At 46.3% G+C, this 16,619-nt stretch overlaps 1 protein-coding gene across 1 annotated transcript in view; it reads right to left on the bottom strand.

Annotated features, from left to right (window-relative positions):
• OPCML (opioid binding protein/cell adhesion molecule like) overlaps positions 1–16,619 on the bottom strand; it is a 1,102,163-nt gene that overhangs the window by 506,154 nt on the left and 579,390 nt on the right. The gene's annotated exons all lie outside the window — the stretch shown is intronic.

Raw genomic sequence — 16,619 nt, 5'->3', positions numbered from 1 at the left:
AGGATCAAAGTGCTTATTAATATGGTTTCCTTGTACCATGGAGAGGCTGCCTCAGTGAGGTTGGCTATGGGGAACTCTGGATCCAACAGAAATATCTGAATTCATCTAATGAAATTTGTATCCAGTTGTAAAAGCAATTTCAAACTGTGTGTTATTTATAAATAAGGAAAACTTACAGCTTGTGTTTATCTGAGAGAAGATTGTACCCAGCTGCTCTGTGTGTGCATTAGAAAGAAATAAAATAAGACGCCTGTGCATGACGCATATTTATATTCCAGAAGCCGACCTAAATCAGGAGGACTCAGTGGGGCGGGACGATTGAGGAGGCATCGTGGTTTAGCTGGGGGATGTTGTCTGTCTTGGGCCCTCAGGACATGCAGGTATTACCAGCTAGAGATGTCTGCTAGTGAACAGAGAGGTAAGAATTCAAAATGAACTGAACCAAAAGCCTTCAGTTTTTAGGCTCAAGGAAGTTCCAAGACATGGAAACACATACCAGAATGTAATACTTCAGATGAGACACGAGTTCTGTTCAAAATAAAACTCAAAGCAATCCCTGTATAATAGCTGCCTACAAGATCAGTGCTAAAAAGGAATGAGTAACTTCATTTCTCTTTGTCTTTTTGCACTCTTGATAACCGAGCCAAATATATGTGTTTTTTTAAATTGAGGTATACTTGACGTATAAAGCTATGTTCGTTTCAGGTGTACAACATGACGATTTGATATTTGTATATATTGCAAAATGATCACCACAGTAAGTCTGGTTAACATCTGTCCCTACATAGTTACCATGTTTTTTCTTGTGATGGGGACTTTTGAGGCAAATAGATGTTCAGTGGTTTTTCTAGTCCACTGCTGACCTGCGGCCAGACTTCGGGTCAGTGGAGTCTTGCTCCGCCCGCCTTCCATCACTGACCGAGTCACAGCGTCTCTGTCAGGCCCATGTGCTCGGGCCAGTGAGAAGCACCAAGGGCGGGCAGCAATTAAAACCCATGCTTTGCATCCCAGCCCTGCCTCTTGTACCTCTGTCATCTGGGGCACGTTTCTCATCCTCTCTGAATCTGTATGTTCTCATCTGTAAACAGGGTTCACAGGGGCATCTTGGCAAGGCCGCCCTGAGAATTCAGACAGCTCACTCCTCTTGCCGTGCCTGGCACAGTGACCGCCATCAATGAACATAAAATTCCTCTTGTCTTCTCTATGCCAAAATGACTGAAATTGGCCAAAACAAACAAAACCGCAATAGAAACGAAACAAAGCATAAGGCACACAAGATTCGCTTTGTAAAAAGATACAGAGGAGGTATTCCCCAAGACCGAAAGAGCGATCTACTGAAGGCTGTACAATCCAGTTGCTGTAACATCAGCCTCCTTATCCTACACCCTGCCCTTCCAAGTGTCGTGCACGTGCCTGCATGTAACTGTCTCTCTCGCATTAGTATTGCAGGCTCCCTGAGAGCAGGCACTTCTCCCGTTCATCCCTGATTCCTCTGCCATGGACTAGAGCCTGGCATGGAGTGAACACCAGAGAATATTTGCTGCGCGAGAGAACTGATGTCCGCTCTCCACGGTCTGCAGAATGTCAGTTAAGCTGACAGCCGAGAATCTGCTTCTTCCGTTCTCATTTCCTCCCTGGCCCCCAAACTCCTCAATGGTGGAACATCATAAGGCATCAACATCAACTGCACTGAACATCTCCTTCTAGAAATCCTGGAGACTCCTGCAAAGAGACCAGTTTCCACAAACCATACAATAAAATCTGCCTCATTACTTTATAGCCACACCACATATAGTTCTATAAATCAAATGACAAAAAAAACTTTATATTGAAACCTACAAGCCATAAAATGCGTTTTTTAAATGCTCAATGGGAGTTATTACAGTCTACCCCTCCAGAGTCTCATTACAGCTTCCACTATGACAGACGAGAACCAGGGTGTGGAGGAGAGAATGCCCGTCAGGAGCCAACTTACCTGGCTCTAAATCTGGACTTGCCACCCAGGACCATGGGCAATGGACCAGACTTCTCTGAACCCAAGTTTACTCATTGGTTAGATTAGCAACACTGTACTTTTTCTTCCTTTGAAGAACTGAACAAGTTGTATATGAGACCCCAGCAGAGGGCTCAGCACACAGGACGTGTGCTCTGATGCTTCACCTGCCCTCTCTCTCCCCTTCCTGCTAAAGTGAATCTGAGCTCCCTAGGTCTTAGAGAGGATCGAGGACTTGCATTTTATATTATATGCTGATTACCTGAAATCTTATCTCGTTTGCCAAGCTTTAAAAAATATATTGTTCATTTATTTTGTTGACTAATTCGTTCAATCTTTCTTTTTTTTTTCTGACCAAGACTCATTGAATATATAGGCAGTTGGCTGGGCTGGGGGATACAGAGAACATGATATATCACCTGCCCACAAGGCGTTTATAATTTAGTAGGGCAAATGAATCAGATATTGTAATACAATATGATAAGATTTAAAATAAAAACATGCAAGGATGCTACAACATCTCAGAGTTGGACCATCTAAATTAGGTGAGGATTCTTGGAAAGCCTACTCAAAGGAAGTGACCCTTAAGAGCATTTTTAAAGAGTGAGAGTGATTTAGGCTGCTGCTGGGTTTCTGATGTTGGCTACTGAGTGGATGATTGATATAACCAATTGCAGAGAAATGGTAAGGAGAGTGGATACTGAGTGGAGGGGCATAAATGGTAAATGTGGAAGGTAAGGCCAGTGAAACATCCAAGGAGAACTTTCTGTTGGCATTTGGATATTTAGGTTTTGAGTCTGAGAAGGACACAATGTTTAGAGCTATGGATTTTGTAATCATCTTTGTTTAGGTGGAGCTGAAGCCCTGGATCCTGTGGCAGTTGTTTAGCACAAGATTCAGGGAGGGGAATGAAGCCTTAGATGTGAGGTCTGGGCAACAGAGATGCTGAAGGGGTGTGGGGAGATCTCATGAAGGAGTCTGTGCAGTGGCCAGAAAATTAGAAGGGAAATCAGGGATCAGTGACCTCCTAGACTATTAAGAAGAGAGTGGTTAACGGTGTCTGATGCTAGGGAATTCAGGACGGTGAAGGATGGTCTGCCATGTGTTCAGTCTTCAGAGTGGGGACAAAGGTGGCTTTGGCAGAAGAAGTTTCACTGCTGGGGCAGCAGCAGAAGTCAGTTGGTGAGAGCTGAGGGGTGAGGGAGAGAGCAAATGGTGCCCAGGCTTTCCAGCTGAGTGTGACAGAATAAGAAGGGAGAAAGTGAGGCTCTAACTGCACAGAGATGTGGGTATGAGGGAGGCTGGCATTGGGTTTGATTTTATTTCATCTGTAGCCTGACGGCCCTCAATACTGATATATGGTGTCTGAAGATAAGAGTTTTGTGGACTTGTCAGAGACCTGCATGTGCTAATCACAGCATTTTGTATGTGGCTGATGAGTAACAAGTACATGTCGAATGAATTGTTTCAGGTCAGAAGTTCCATCTCTGGACCCACTCAGGGACAGACCAACCAACCAACATTTAAAAAACAATTACAGTGACCACTGTCATCACCATCATCACCACCGTAATCACCATCATCACCACCGTAATCATCACCATCATCACTACCATCATTATCACCATCATCATCATCACCACCATCACCATCATCATCACCATCACCACCATCATCACCACCACCACCGTCATCATCATCATCACCACCACTGTCATCATTATCATCACTACCATCATCACCACCATCATCACCATCACCATCATCACCATCACCATCATCACCATCATCACCACCACCACCGTCATCATCATCATCACCACCACTGTCATCATAATCATTACTACCATCATCACCACCATCATCACCATCATCACCACCATCATCACCACCATCATCATCACCATCATCATCACCATCATCACCACCATCACCATCGCCACCATCTCATCATCACCATCATCACCATCATCACCATCATCACCACCATCATCATCACCATCATCACCACCATCATCATCACCACTGTCATCATTGACATCATCACTACCATCATCACCACCATCACCATCATCATCACCATCACCACCATCATCACCACCACCACCATCATCACCACCATCATCACCATCATCATCACCATCATCACCACCGTCATCACCATCACCACCATCATCATCACCATCATTATCATCATCACCATCACCACCATCATCATCACCACTGTCATCACTGTCATCATCACTACCATCATCACCACCATCACCATCATCATCACCATCATCACCATCACCATCACCATCATCACCACCACCACCGTCATCATCATCACCACCAGTGTCATCATTATCATCACTACCATCATCACCACCATCCTCATCCCACTATGTGCCAGATGCTAGGGTACAAGCCTCACAGGTATCACCTCATGTCATCCTTTTAACATCTCTGTGAGAAAGGTATCATTATTATTAGATTAAGAAACCAGTGCATGGAGAAGAAAGATTGTTTCTAGTCATTTCTAAGAACTCAAAGTAGAAAATGCTGTATCTTTTCCTGTCCCCATCACGGTTCACTGCTATATCAATGGCAACCATAACAGTTCCTGGCAAATAGCACATTCTCAATAAATATTTATTCAATTAATAATAAAAACCAGTTATGTATCTCCATTTCATAGCCTCCAATTTCACAGATATTAGAGCTATTCAAGATGCACATTCCAAATATTAGATAATTGAAGAAATTTGTCTTCATTTGGACATTGGATGATATTTCATTGGTAGCAATTTAGCTTGAGGTGGAGAAGAATTAAAGTAGTTCAATGTGTGTCAGTCCAGACTCCCTGTGACCACACAGCACTGACCATGGACCACACCGGTATTTATCCTGGAGGAAGTTCCTCATGGTGGGAGAGCAGGTGGCTGGGTTAACACACATTGTGTATGGGCTCTAGCTATTAGTATGCTAATTAATGAGATAACCATACTAATCAGAAGCATAGCTTGTGATGGACATGATCATTGTGATGTAAAGAGGAAGCCTCTCATAAAATGTTATCACATCACAGAATCCAGCTCTTATGTGTTTATTTATACATGTTCTCAAGCTCTCTCACATGCACTTGTGCTCCGGTCACATTTTAATATGTCTTTTTATTGTGGGTTATGGCCAAAAAAGTTTGAGGTGCGTTGGCCTGGACAGTCTCTAAAATTCTGCTAGCCTCTAAGCATCATCACCACCACCACACTGACATCTGGGATTTGTCTCTGAGCAGTCTCTTTTCCTCACCACTAAGGCCCCCCCGCCACCTCTCAACTGAACACCCATTTTTCTCTCTGATGTAATCCCCAAAGTTCACTCTCATCTCCTCCCAGCTGCTTGAGCTCCCAGTCACCTTGCTGGATGGATTCAATATTACAGAGATCAAGACAGGGAAACAGAACAGAACAAAACAAAACAAACGAACAAAAAAAACCCGCACACACACTCTGGGTCATGAGCTCTCCATTGCCCGTGGTGGCAGGAAATGCAGGCCGAGAACTGGGAAGGGGGGAAATAGAATCCACTCCTGGCACTTCTTCCTCCAAGCATCAGGAAGTCTTGGGAAAGAGGATGGGAAAGGAAATGGCAACAAGAAAGTAGAAGAAAAGGAAAGAAGGCAGCATTACAGGAGAGAGGAAGATGCATCCAAGCATCTTATATTAGAATTCTCCAGAGAAACGGAGCCAGGGGGATCTGAGAGACAGACAGACAGATATATATGTGAAGATAGAAGCTAGATAGGATATATAGGGAGAAGATATATAATCCGATATCTACCTACCTACCTATCTCCCTACCTAACCTATCTATCTAGCCAGATTTACTTCCAGTTCCTGGCCTCTGCAGTTGTGGTGTGCCATGTCTGCGGGGCAGACCTGAAGGCAGGAGACCCGGGGAGAGTTCATGCTGCAGTTCACATCTGAAGGCTGTGTGCTGGCAGAATTCCCTTCTCCTCCGGGAAGTCAGTGGTTTTCCATTAAGACCTTCAACTGCTTGGATAAGGCCCACCCACATGATGGAAGTTAATCAGCTTCACTCAAAGTCTACTATTTTAAATGTTAATTTCATCTAAAAATACCTTCACAGGAACATCTGGAATAATTTGTCCCGAATACCTGGGTGCTGTGGCCCCGCCACTTTGACGCATAAAATTAACTACCACCCATCTCAATTTCCCTTTGCAGCAATCCTCCTAAAAGAGTTTAAACTGGTACTGCTTTCCTTCAGGAACATCCTAGAAAAGGGAAGGGAGGAAAACCTCTCTACCCTCTCCCCAGGTAGTTTATCACAAGCAAGCTAATGCCTAATGTTTCCTTCTCAAAAGACAAAGTCCAATTCGTGCTTAAAGAATTCAAATTGTAAAACACTCGGGAAGAGTACGTGCATTGGTGTGAGTGGATTTTATGCCAAGTTTGTTTTGTTGTTCCCCTTCATAGGTGGGGGAAGAGGTCCTAAAGCAGGTGGTACAGAAACCCGGGGTTAGATGTCACTGAGAACGGGAAAGAAATCAGGATGCAGAGAGGCTGAAATAACCTTGCAAGAACCCTTCCAAATGTGCACACGCTTCAGTTTATCTAGATCTACTTTGGAAAAAACTCAGGATCTCCCCACAGTAAGACTACAGGCAGGTGCTGATTTAGAGATGGTACCTTGAATCTGGGGAGGCATATACGGGCTTGGGGGGAGGAGATACTTCAGGGCAAACCCTTGTTATAGAGGGAAGAAAATGAACCCAACCGCGTCTGGTCTCACACGTGGCGATCTCAAGTGTTCTCTCAAAATGGGACTGGGTGATGGCCTGTAGTCTGTTCCAGAAAGGAACATCATCCAACAGATGCTGTGTCACGTGGCAAGACTCCAGCCATCAATCAAGGAATGGAAACAGGGTAATGTGTGTCTGTCCTGGCCCTAAAGCTGAACTTAAACACAGTGCTTGGACCTCTTACCTCTACTAGAAAGACTGAGCTACTAGGTATAGGACACCAGAGAGAGAATTTAGAATCTGGTACTTGTACTGCTGCTATGAATAATAACAATAACAATAATAATAACTGAATGCATACAGCACACCCGATTCTAAGGTAAATGACTTATACACATAATTGCATTTAGCCTGCCCAAGAATCCTAATTTTACAGGTGGAAAACCGAGGTTCAAAGAGGGTGACTTGAACAAGATCAGAGGATCAGGAGTGAAGATCTCCCCCTAAAGGCCCAGTCCTTTCCTCTTAGCATGGGGACATCAGAAGTTTGGTGCTCTCTGCAGAGAGAGAGAGAGTCCCCTCATCAGAAGCCAGGAATGCCATGTGTGTGAAAAGCACAACTGTTGCGGAAGCAGGAAGCTGGGGGTGAGGCCAGGATCAGGGGTTGAGGATGGCAGAGGTTAAAAAGGGGAGCAAAAAACACAGGCGAGGCAGGATCCCTGCAAAAGCACAGGCTGCTTCAACGGAGGGTAAAGCAAGACTGCGAAATAAAGCTGCGTCTTCTGCTCTATTTTCCACCCTCTCCCTCCCCCTCTCCATCTGTCTGTCTCTTCCCATTTCTCTCCCCCTCTGTCTCTTCTCCCCTTGCAAATCTTCATCTGCTAATTTCCATCCAACAAGTTTATGAATTAATTCCAACACTTCTCTCTCTCTGTCAAGATATGCTGCTTTCTAACCTTCCCACCCTCTGGCAAAGTGTGCATTTTGTTCCACAGACTGTTTTTCTGACAACTCCTGGACTTGGTCATTTGCTCTGACACCCACCCCAGTCACTGAGGGTCTGCAGAGAAGAGAGACCAGGTCTGCAGCTAGAAAACCTTGTCATCAGGCGGTGAGGCTGAACAGGAGTGGGGCTGAGGACGCCGGGGGCCTGTGGGGAGGAGAAGCAGGAGAATTTGATAACCTGCCCAGACTCTGAAATAGGGCACAGGTGACTGTCTTCTGCAAGAGGCAGGGTCTGTCAGAAATGAACCTCACCATACTCATTTTAATTAGCACAAACCAATGGTGCTGGGCAGTGGGTTCTAAAAATAGTTTCCTTGGAAGTGTAGAAACTAAGACAGACGCATACAGCACGCCAAGTTACATCCTGGTGTCTTTTCAGCCCTGAAATACCTATGCTTCTAGGCATGTTGAAACCACTAAAGAAGAGATTCTGAGATCTTCATATCTTAAATCAATCAAGAACAAGTTCATTTTAAAGATGAGGAATACAAAGAGATGGGGAGCTCTAAAGAGCCAAAGAAAGAAACGGCGTAGAAGGGGCCAGACATGGTGGTCTGTATATGTGTGTTTGATAGATAGGCTGATTGATTGGTGGATGGATGGATGCATTTAAGGGGGAAGAGCCAAGAGGATGCTATTTGCAGACTTGGCGAGGGGAAGAAAGCCAGCGCCAGGCACAGGGATATGAGATGCAAGTAACTCCAGAGCAAAAATATGCCCCAAGAACAGTAGATACAAATATACACAGGGGCCTGGTGCAAAGGGGCTGAAGAGGTCAGAGCTTCAGACTCTGGAGAAGTTCCTTCCACTCTCTTGCCTTCGAGGTCCTCACCAGAAAACTAAGTCACTGAACCAGATGATCTGCAAATCCTGTTTCAGAGGTAATAGCCCATAGATCCATGCCCACTGTGGGAACACGGGCCTTTCCAGTCGCATCTCTTTCTGCTTCAGCCCGTGCTGTTTCTCCTTTCCAAAGTGCCCTCCTCTGCACATCCAGTTCCCAAGCTCACCTCTACACCCAGCTCACAAGTCACCTTCTCTGGGTACATCGCCAGTTTCCCAGCATAAGTATTCCTGCCTCCTCGGCACCTCCTCAGAATCATATCCTTCCTTACGGTCAGGTTACTGTAGTGGGTTTGGCCTAGGTAAGTACAGGACACTGTCTCTTTTCTGTTTGATGGAGGACCAGTCAGTCTCTGTCCTCAGCACCAAGCACAAAGCTCGGCAAAAAGTAGGTGCTCAATAAACATTTACTGATGAACGGGTAGGACACTTTTCCGCGGGAGGGTCATCTTCCGAGCAGCCCTTGTCTTTAACTGGACCGTGCAGCACACTTCACAGCAGATGGCCGAGGGTGCTTCTTGATGAGCTGTCTCAGGAAGAAAACCCAGGAAGAGAAAAGCCAAGCACAAAAACTAGTCCAATTATCACCCCGATTCCAGGCCTGGACTCCCCATGCCTGAACACCCTCCTCTGTCACGGCAAAGACAGCTTTTCCCAGACAAAGGAGCGAGCCTGCAACTCACGTTTCTTTGCAATTAGCAAGCTCCCACATGGTAAACAGGCTCATTTTGCTTGTATATCAGCAGTTTGCCTAATCAGTGATTTCCACTCAGAGCTGGAGGAAAAGATTTTGAGTCTAGACCACAGTGTGAGTGAATGGAAGATGGTGGCTCAAAGGAAACCCTGACTGTTATTCTTATATTTGTCATAGAGGGGGCACCAAGTTAAGGATGCGGTCATTTGTTTCTTTAGAGATGCTCCTTCAATGTGCAAATCCACCTTTAAAACGGCTTTTCACACTGGCTCTCGCTTGGGCTGTTGCACTCGTATGGTTCTAAATTTAAAGACAGCCCACCTTCCGGAGAAGAGCCGGCCAGCTGGGATTGGGGAACATGGGGGGCTTGGGGAGACTGGGGAGCTGCTGCGTGGACCCAATGACCGGCAATCACGTAACTGCGTTCGATTTTTGAGACTGCCTTATTTTGTGTTAGATTTGCTTTAAATCAGGAGCTGTCCCCCGACGTAGCTATTCACTTCAGCACCTCTGACCTCAGAACATCAAGTCCCCACCAGTCTGCCTTCCCCGAGTAGACGAGAAACAAAGACAGAGACCGTCTTACCTGCCAGACAGAACAGCAGCCCTGCTCGGCAGAGCGCACAGGGAGCCGTGAATGTGGACGTGCAGCTGTGACACTTCACCTGACCCCCACGCCAAAAGCATGGGACCTTGGCGGCGCATCACCCACCCACACTCAGGACCTCACAGGCACGACAGGGCAGCTTCAGGTCCCTGGGGAAATGCCTGATCCCTATGTCCTAGAATTTTGGACTAGGGACGGATCTCAGACATTGTTTGTGCTAACCTGTAGCTAACGCTAAAATCCTGTGTGCGACCCCTGGCTCGTGGCCCCCAGGTTTTGGGGGGGCACTTCCATGCACACGAGTATCACTGCATCACAGATGGCCTTGCAATATCGACAGGCAGCTCTTGCGGTTAGAATGTTCTTCCTATTTCCATTCATTCAAGTTTCTGACCTAGCAGAAGAGAAATGGGAGGCAGGAGAGGATGCCGAGGTCAAGGTTGTCAGTAAATATTACTTCTGCTTCCTATCATAACGACAATATTATTATTACTAATTGCTGCCATGGTTGTTGCTGCTGTTTTATCATTATTTATTATTATCTTCCACCTGAGCATTGTCCCCATCCTAGCTACAGGGCCACCAGCTGTGTGTTGACCCCCTCTGGCGTTACACACCTGTACCTGAGTTATCTCCCCCCCGGATGTCGGCTCAGGCCAGTGAACGTACAGGGCAGGATCGGGGCTCTGTCCATCCCGTGAGCATCAGTTGTTGGAAGGGAAGGGAAGCCTTCAGAAACTGGCGGAGGAGTCTTTCTGCGCTGAGCCCAGAGGGCAAGACACATGCGTACAGCTGTGAGAGGAAAGGTACAGTCCAGGAAACACCCCGGGGCGGGCAGCAAATGGCAGATGAAGCTGGAGAACGTGCGAACACAGGTAAAAGGAAAGAACCCTATCTGCACAGACCTTGTCTGAATAATGCTGACTCCAAACACACGTGGAACTATGACCTGAACAAGAAGAGAATCACCGGAAACACCTGGATTCCCCACCTCCTTCGACAGAGACATGTTATGGACGCACATGCAGCAGACATGAGCGTGACGTCATGGTCAGAGCATGGGCTCTGAACGCTGCAGATCGGGCCCAAATCACGGTCCCACCACTGAGTAAGGATATCCCCTGAAGGCATGGCTCACAGACCCTCAGAGCCCAGGTTTCGCATCTGGAAATTGAGGGGGGTGATGGCACCTGTCCGTTTGGAGGTGGGAGGACGTCATGAGATGGCGCGGGGAACCTCAGGGTCTTTGTTAACAGTACCGCTGTCCCTTCCCTGCCCCTGCCCTTCTCGCCAGCCCCCCCTGTTCCCCACTCTCCTTCCTCACCCCCGTCAGCACTTTCAAAGCTCAGCCAAGCTCCCATTCTTCCATGATGTCACCGTCCTCAGCAGGGTCCCCTGGTACACCCCAGAAGACACTGTGGACAACACAGTTTAACATGAACATCATGTGACATGGCCATCTGCTAGGCAGACTCCACTGCCCCTTTTCTGAGGGCCAGAGAGGAGGGTATTCTCAGCCTATCTTGATGAGAAGACTGAGGCCTGGCAGGTGTGTGTGGCTTGGTAGGAGCCCCACAGCCAGACAGGGGTGGATCCAGGCTCAGGTCAACGTCCTTCCAGTCCCTGCTCTCTCTACATGGCAACGTGCTCTGTTTTGCATTCTTCTTTCCCAGGTGTTATTCCTACCTGTATAAATAATTTGTTCAGGATATGAGCATTTCCCATACTTTTCTCTGTCACTGCCCGTGCATGGCTGACAGCACAGGAAGGGGGAGATAATCGCAGTTCAGATTTGGACCCTGTGTGACTAGGTGAGTTCCTTATCCTCACCAGCCTCATTTTCCTCACCCAGAAGGACTAGCCGTCCAACCTTATAGGGTTGCTATTACGATTAAGTTCATTAATCTTTGTTAAGCACTTAATACATTTTAATTCCCACGATTGTGGTGGATGCAGAGATGAACTGCTCCTGTTCTTCTTCAAGGGAATGCTCGCTGGTCCAGCTACTGGCAGGGCTGGCAGACGACGGCCTCTGGGATCTCCTCACTTGCAAGGCAGGGAAATCCCTCCCCAAGTGGGATCCCCCCCCCAGTTCCTCCCCAGGGAAATCCCTCCCCAGTACGGCCCAACTCCAGTGACCGATCAAGGCTCAGAGTAAAGGCCTAGTCCTTTCCACCCAGTGAGAGAGGATCCTGACTGAGCTGTGACACCCCCTTGACCTTGACCTCTGGCGCCCCTGTTCCCACTGCTCCCCCCACCGCAGCTGTTGATTCCCAGGGACTTCCCTAGTAAATATCTTGTGCCCCAAACACCGCCTCAGAGGACCCAGCTTAGGGCAGCTATAATCATCACCATCAAGACCGTTATCCACTTTTCCCAGCCTCTTCTTACTGACGTGTAAACTTGCCTCACAGGGTTGTTGTGAGAATTTTTTAAATGGTGTGTGTGGGTCCCTGGCAGAGCACCCCACACCTGGGACGGGGCTGACACAGCTGTGGACATCTCGCAGAGAGTTCTGTGCCTACTTGACAGTCCGTCGACCCTTAAGGGCTAGAGAGAGCAGCGGGCAGCGGTGATGCTCTTGGATGCTCTGAGAGACGGACCACGTGATGGCCAGCCTTTCTAGATGCCACAACAGCGGACTCATCATCTCGGGAATCACCTGCTCTTAAAGCCACACTTGACAGCGGCATCCTTGCTCTCTATGCCCCGAGCGGTGCATTGATATTTGTAAAGATCCTGAAACTATTTCACATACATGGGTTTTATATCTTTACTACATATTATTGTGGAATATGATATGTGATAATATAGTAATCAATAAATAGTAATAATATAATAATGGCCGAAATGTTTGCTTTTTTAAAACTATTATTACTATATCTTCATCCCAAGAGCAATGTTTTAAATACTTCCTAAAAGCTTTAGTGAAAAGAGGAAGCACAGAAATAAATGAATGAAAATGAATCATTGGGCCAGAATAGGTCCTCGGTCCTTGGTTTGGGTGACAGATGTCACGTGTGTCTCTCTGATTTCAGCCCTGCCAGGACCCTCCTAACCCTGTGCGTTCAAAGGGAGAGCAGGACATCACATCTGAAAAACCCATTTCTTGGCGTGCACACCTACCCAATCTTCATCCCACCTTCCCTGACAGCTTTTCACAATTTGTCTCAACTCTCCTGTCTCCCCTTGGTAGAAATGTAGCCTCTTTAAGGTCTGCTCACCTTCACAATGAAAGGGAAAGGCAAAAACTCCACCAGATCCCACGCACAGACTGAGCTGACTCTGAGCTCTGCCTAATGGAAACGACCCCACAGCCACGGCCTGGGACGAAGCAGCCAGACGGAAACCCCGTCAGCGTCAACCGTGGGAGCTCGGTCAAAATGCAGCGGGCTTGGGTCAGAGACTGTGGGAAGCGAGGGAAGGGGTGAGACAAGAGACAGGTGACTCCATCGTCAGCAAGGGGGAGAGAGAGAAGTACGACGCATCCATTGCTTCCATGTTCAAGGCTGACGACGCCGTCAGACAGGAGAGTGGAGGCAGTCATGGCAGGAGTTGGTTTTAAAAGAGTTCAGCGGGTTGTTCGTGGCACCCTGAGTCTGAACTGTCTTCAGCAGGAGAGAAGTGAAGACGGAGGGGCCGTCTGGAGATGCCTGGGATTAGAGTTAGTAGCTGATGAATGACACCCTTGCTAATAATAAAGTGCAGGGAGAGAGGAGGTAGGAGACAAAGCCCTGGAGGGCAGCAGCACCCAGGCAGTGAGGCAAAGACAGGAACCGGTGAGGAAGGGAGGCAGCAGCCTCAGAAGGGGAGCCTGGAACCGGGGAAGCATCAAAGAAACCAAGAGGAAGGGAAAGTCGAAGACACGTGGGCAGCTCTGCCCCATGACGCGGAATCAGATCTGAAGGAGTGTTGGCACTTAGGCCAGATTTTTGACCTGGGAAAGAGGAGATAGTGCTGGAGGGAGAAGCCAGTCTCAAATGAGCTAAAAAGTCAGGAGATGGAGCACAGAATAACATCTAGACTACATGCTCAAGGGTTTTACAACAAAAGACGCAAAGAAATAGAAGCACTTGAAAGTGAGGGATGCTGGGAGAAGTTTGTGACTGCTATCACGGCTGCGTGTTTGGATATTAATGTATTTTGGGACTTGCAGGAAGGAAGTTACAAAAAAGATGAAATAATAATGCTGTGACGCAGCGGGGCAGGGGAGCCGTACGTGGCATCCAGGTGACCCACGTGGTGCCTCTCGCACGCCCCTGCCCAACGGTGATGACGGATGGATACCTGTGCAGCAGCCCTCGCCCGAGAAAAGCTCAGAGGGATGACAGCCTTGCTCACACCCCCAGGTACGCCACGGGGGCAGCAGAGGGGCGTGCTGCAGGGTGTCCAGATGGAGAGTGGAGGAAAAGAGGCCGAGTTTCAGTTGCGATCCCAAAACCAGCTGCAGGGTTGGGGGCAGTAGTTCATCCTGCTAACATTCCTCTACTAAGTCTCCTCTGGGAAGAACACCCCAGTAGAATCCTGGAGACACGGGAAGAAATGGGTCTGGGTGGCACAAGGTGAGCTATGGTGGCTTTGGAGAAGTGCTGTGCAAATCTCCTTTTCAAGGAGGATTTAGTAGGGTTGTCCTGCTATGGGGAGCGTAAGCAACCCCTGCAGGGATAACTCGGCTACAGGGAACTGCCTTTTCTGAAGTCATGCCCTTCTTAGGGAGGCCCTCAACCAATGAGCGGTTGAGGTAGCGTTTAAAGGCCAGGTCATTCTGGCGCAACATGCATCAGGCCATTTAGGCTCTAGAATCCCTGGTGAGGTCAGCTGAAGCTCCTGCTTCCACATTGTAGCTCAGTTTCTTCTGCCTAATACGGCTTCCTTTCCTTTTTTTCCCTCTAAAGGACACTTCCTTAATAAACAAACATCCCACAAACTCAAAACTTTGATATTAAGGGGGTTTGTAAATAGGCTGATGGAAATCGAAATAATTCACATTTGGTGGCTCCAATTGTTTTTGGAGTTATGGGAATCTAGGTCATGTTTGAAGGGGGCTTGAGAAGGGAAATCCGTGTTTGGAGGAGCCACTCTGGGGTGTATGAGTGGGAGATGTCCACATGACAGGGATGAGTCCGTGCTTCCTGCATGTTTGTGTTTCCATTTAAGTGTATTTGTCAATTGTACTAAATGGTTAACAGAAGAAGAAATCTCTAAACAGCAACCATGGAGATCACCAGGACTTTAATAGCTTCATGAAGTGCTCACACCAAAAAGACATATGTTCTCAATACAGGGTCCAAATCCATGATAAAGGAAAACCATGTGTTCATTATTTTATGTCATCACCTTTCCTCTCACCTCATAGCAGAAACTGTTACTGCCCCACCCATACACCTACCATTTCAGTGTGATCTAGATGACTTCCTGCTTCTAGTTTCAGCATCTCTGTGCCTGAGGGCCTTTGTAGGATGACAGAAAGCCATTCCCACAATGCATGCAGCAGGTCAAAAGTGCCAAGGGCAACCTTCAATCAATAATTGACAGAAATGACTATATAAGTAAACCAGCTCCTAATCTTTGTTGGGAATAATTTACAAGCACATACACCGCACTGTCTCCCAAAGTTCAGTTACACAGTCTGGTAGCTGTCTATTTCATCTGAGTTATCTAATTTATCAGCATACAATTGTTAATAATATTCTCTTACAATTCTTATTTCTATGAGGTCATTCGTTATATCCCTTTTTTATTTCTGATTTCAGTATTCTCTACTTTTTTCTTGTTTACTCTACCTGAAGGTTTGTCAATTTTGTCAATGTTTTTAAAGAACCAACTTTTAGTCTCATTGATTTTTCTCTTTTTTAGCCTTTATTTCACTAACTTGTACTATAATCTTCATTATTTCCTTTTTCTGCTAGCTTGAGGTTAAGTTTACTATTCTTTTCCATTGTCCTAAGTTGGAAGGTTAGATTTTTGATTTGATGTTTTCCCTCTTTTTACACATAGGCTTTTACACCTATACATCTTTTCTCTAAGCAATGTGTTAGCTGCATCCCGTATGTTTTTCTTGGTTATGTCTTCATATTGATTGCTATTTTCATTTCATTATGGGTGGATGCCACACTTTGTATGATTTCAATCCTTTAAAATCTGTAGAGGCTTGTTTTCTGGCTCACGTATGATCTATCCTGGAGAATGTTCTGGGTATATTTCGGAGTAATCTGTACTCCTCTGTGGCTGAGCTGAGTGTTCCATAAATACCTCTTGGTTCTAGTTGGTTTATAGTGTTGTTCACATCTTCTCTTTGTTGATCCTCTGCCTAGTTTTATATCTATTATTGAAAGTGGGTTATGAAGTCTCCAACTATTATTGTTGAATTGTTCGTTTCTCCAAGTTATGTCAGTTTTTCTTCATGTATTTTGTGGCTCTGTTGTTAGATGCATATATGTTTATAATTTTATATCTTCCTAATGGATTGGCCCTTTATCACCATAAAATGTCTCTCAATCTATATTTTTTGACTATTTGTTTTCTTTTAAAGTCTATTTTGTGGTAAAGCCAGTCTAGCTTTTTTATTCCTGTTTGCATTATATATCTTTTCCATGTCTTTACTTTCAGTCCACTGGTTTCTAATGTGTGTCTCTCATAGAGAGCATATAGTTGGATCTTGTTTTTTATTCAGTCTAACAATCTTTGCCCTTTGATTGGATTGTTTAATCTATTCACATTTAATGTTATT

This window comes from Physeter macrocephalus, chromosome 16, assembly GCF_002837175.3.
Source record: "Physeter macrocephalus isolate SW-GA chromosome 16, ASM283717v5, whole genome shotgun sequence".
Taxonomy (NCBI): domain Eukaryota; kingdom Metazoa; phylum Chordata; class Mammalia; order Artiodactyla; family Physeteridae; genus Physeter; species Physeter macrocephalus.
This window is presented reverse-complemented; position numbering and strand designations above follow the sequence as displayed.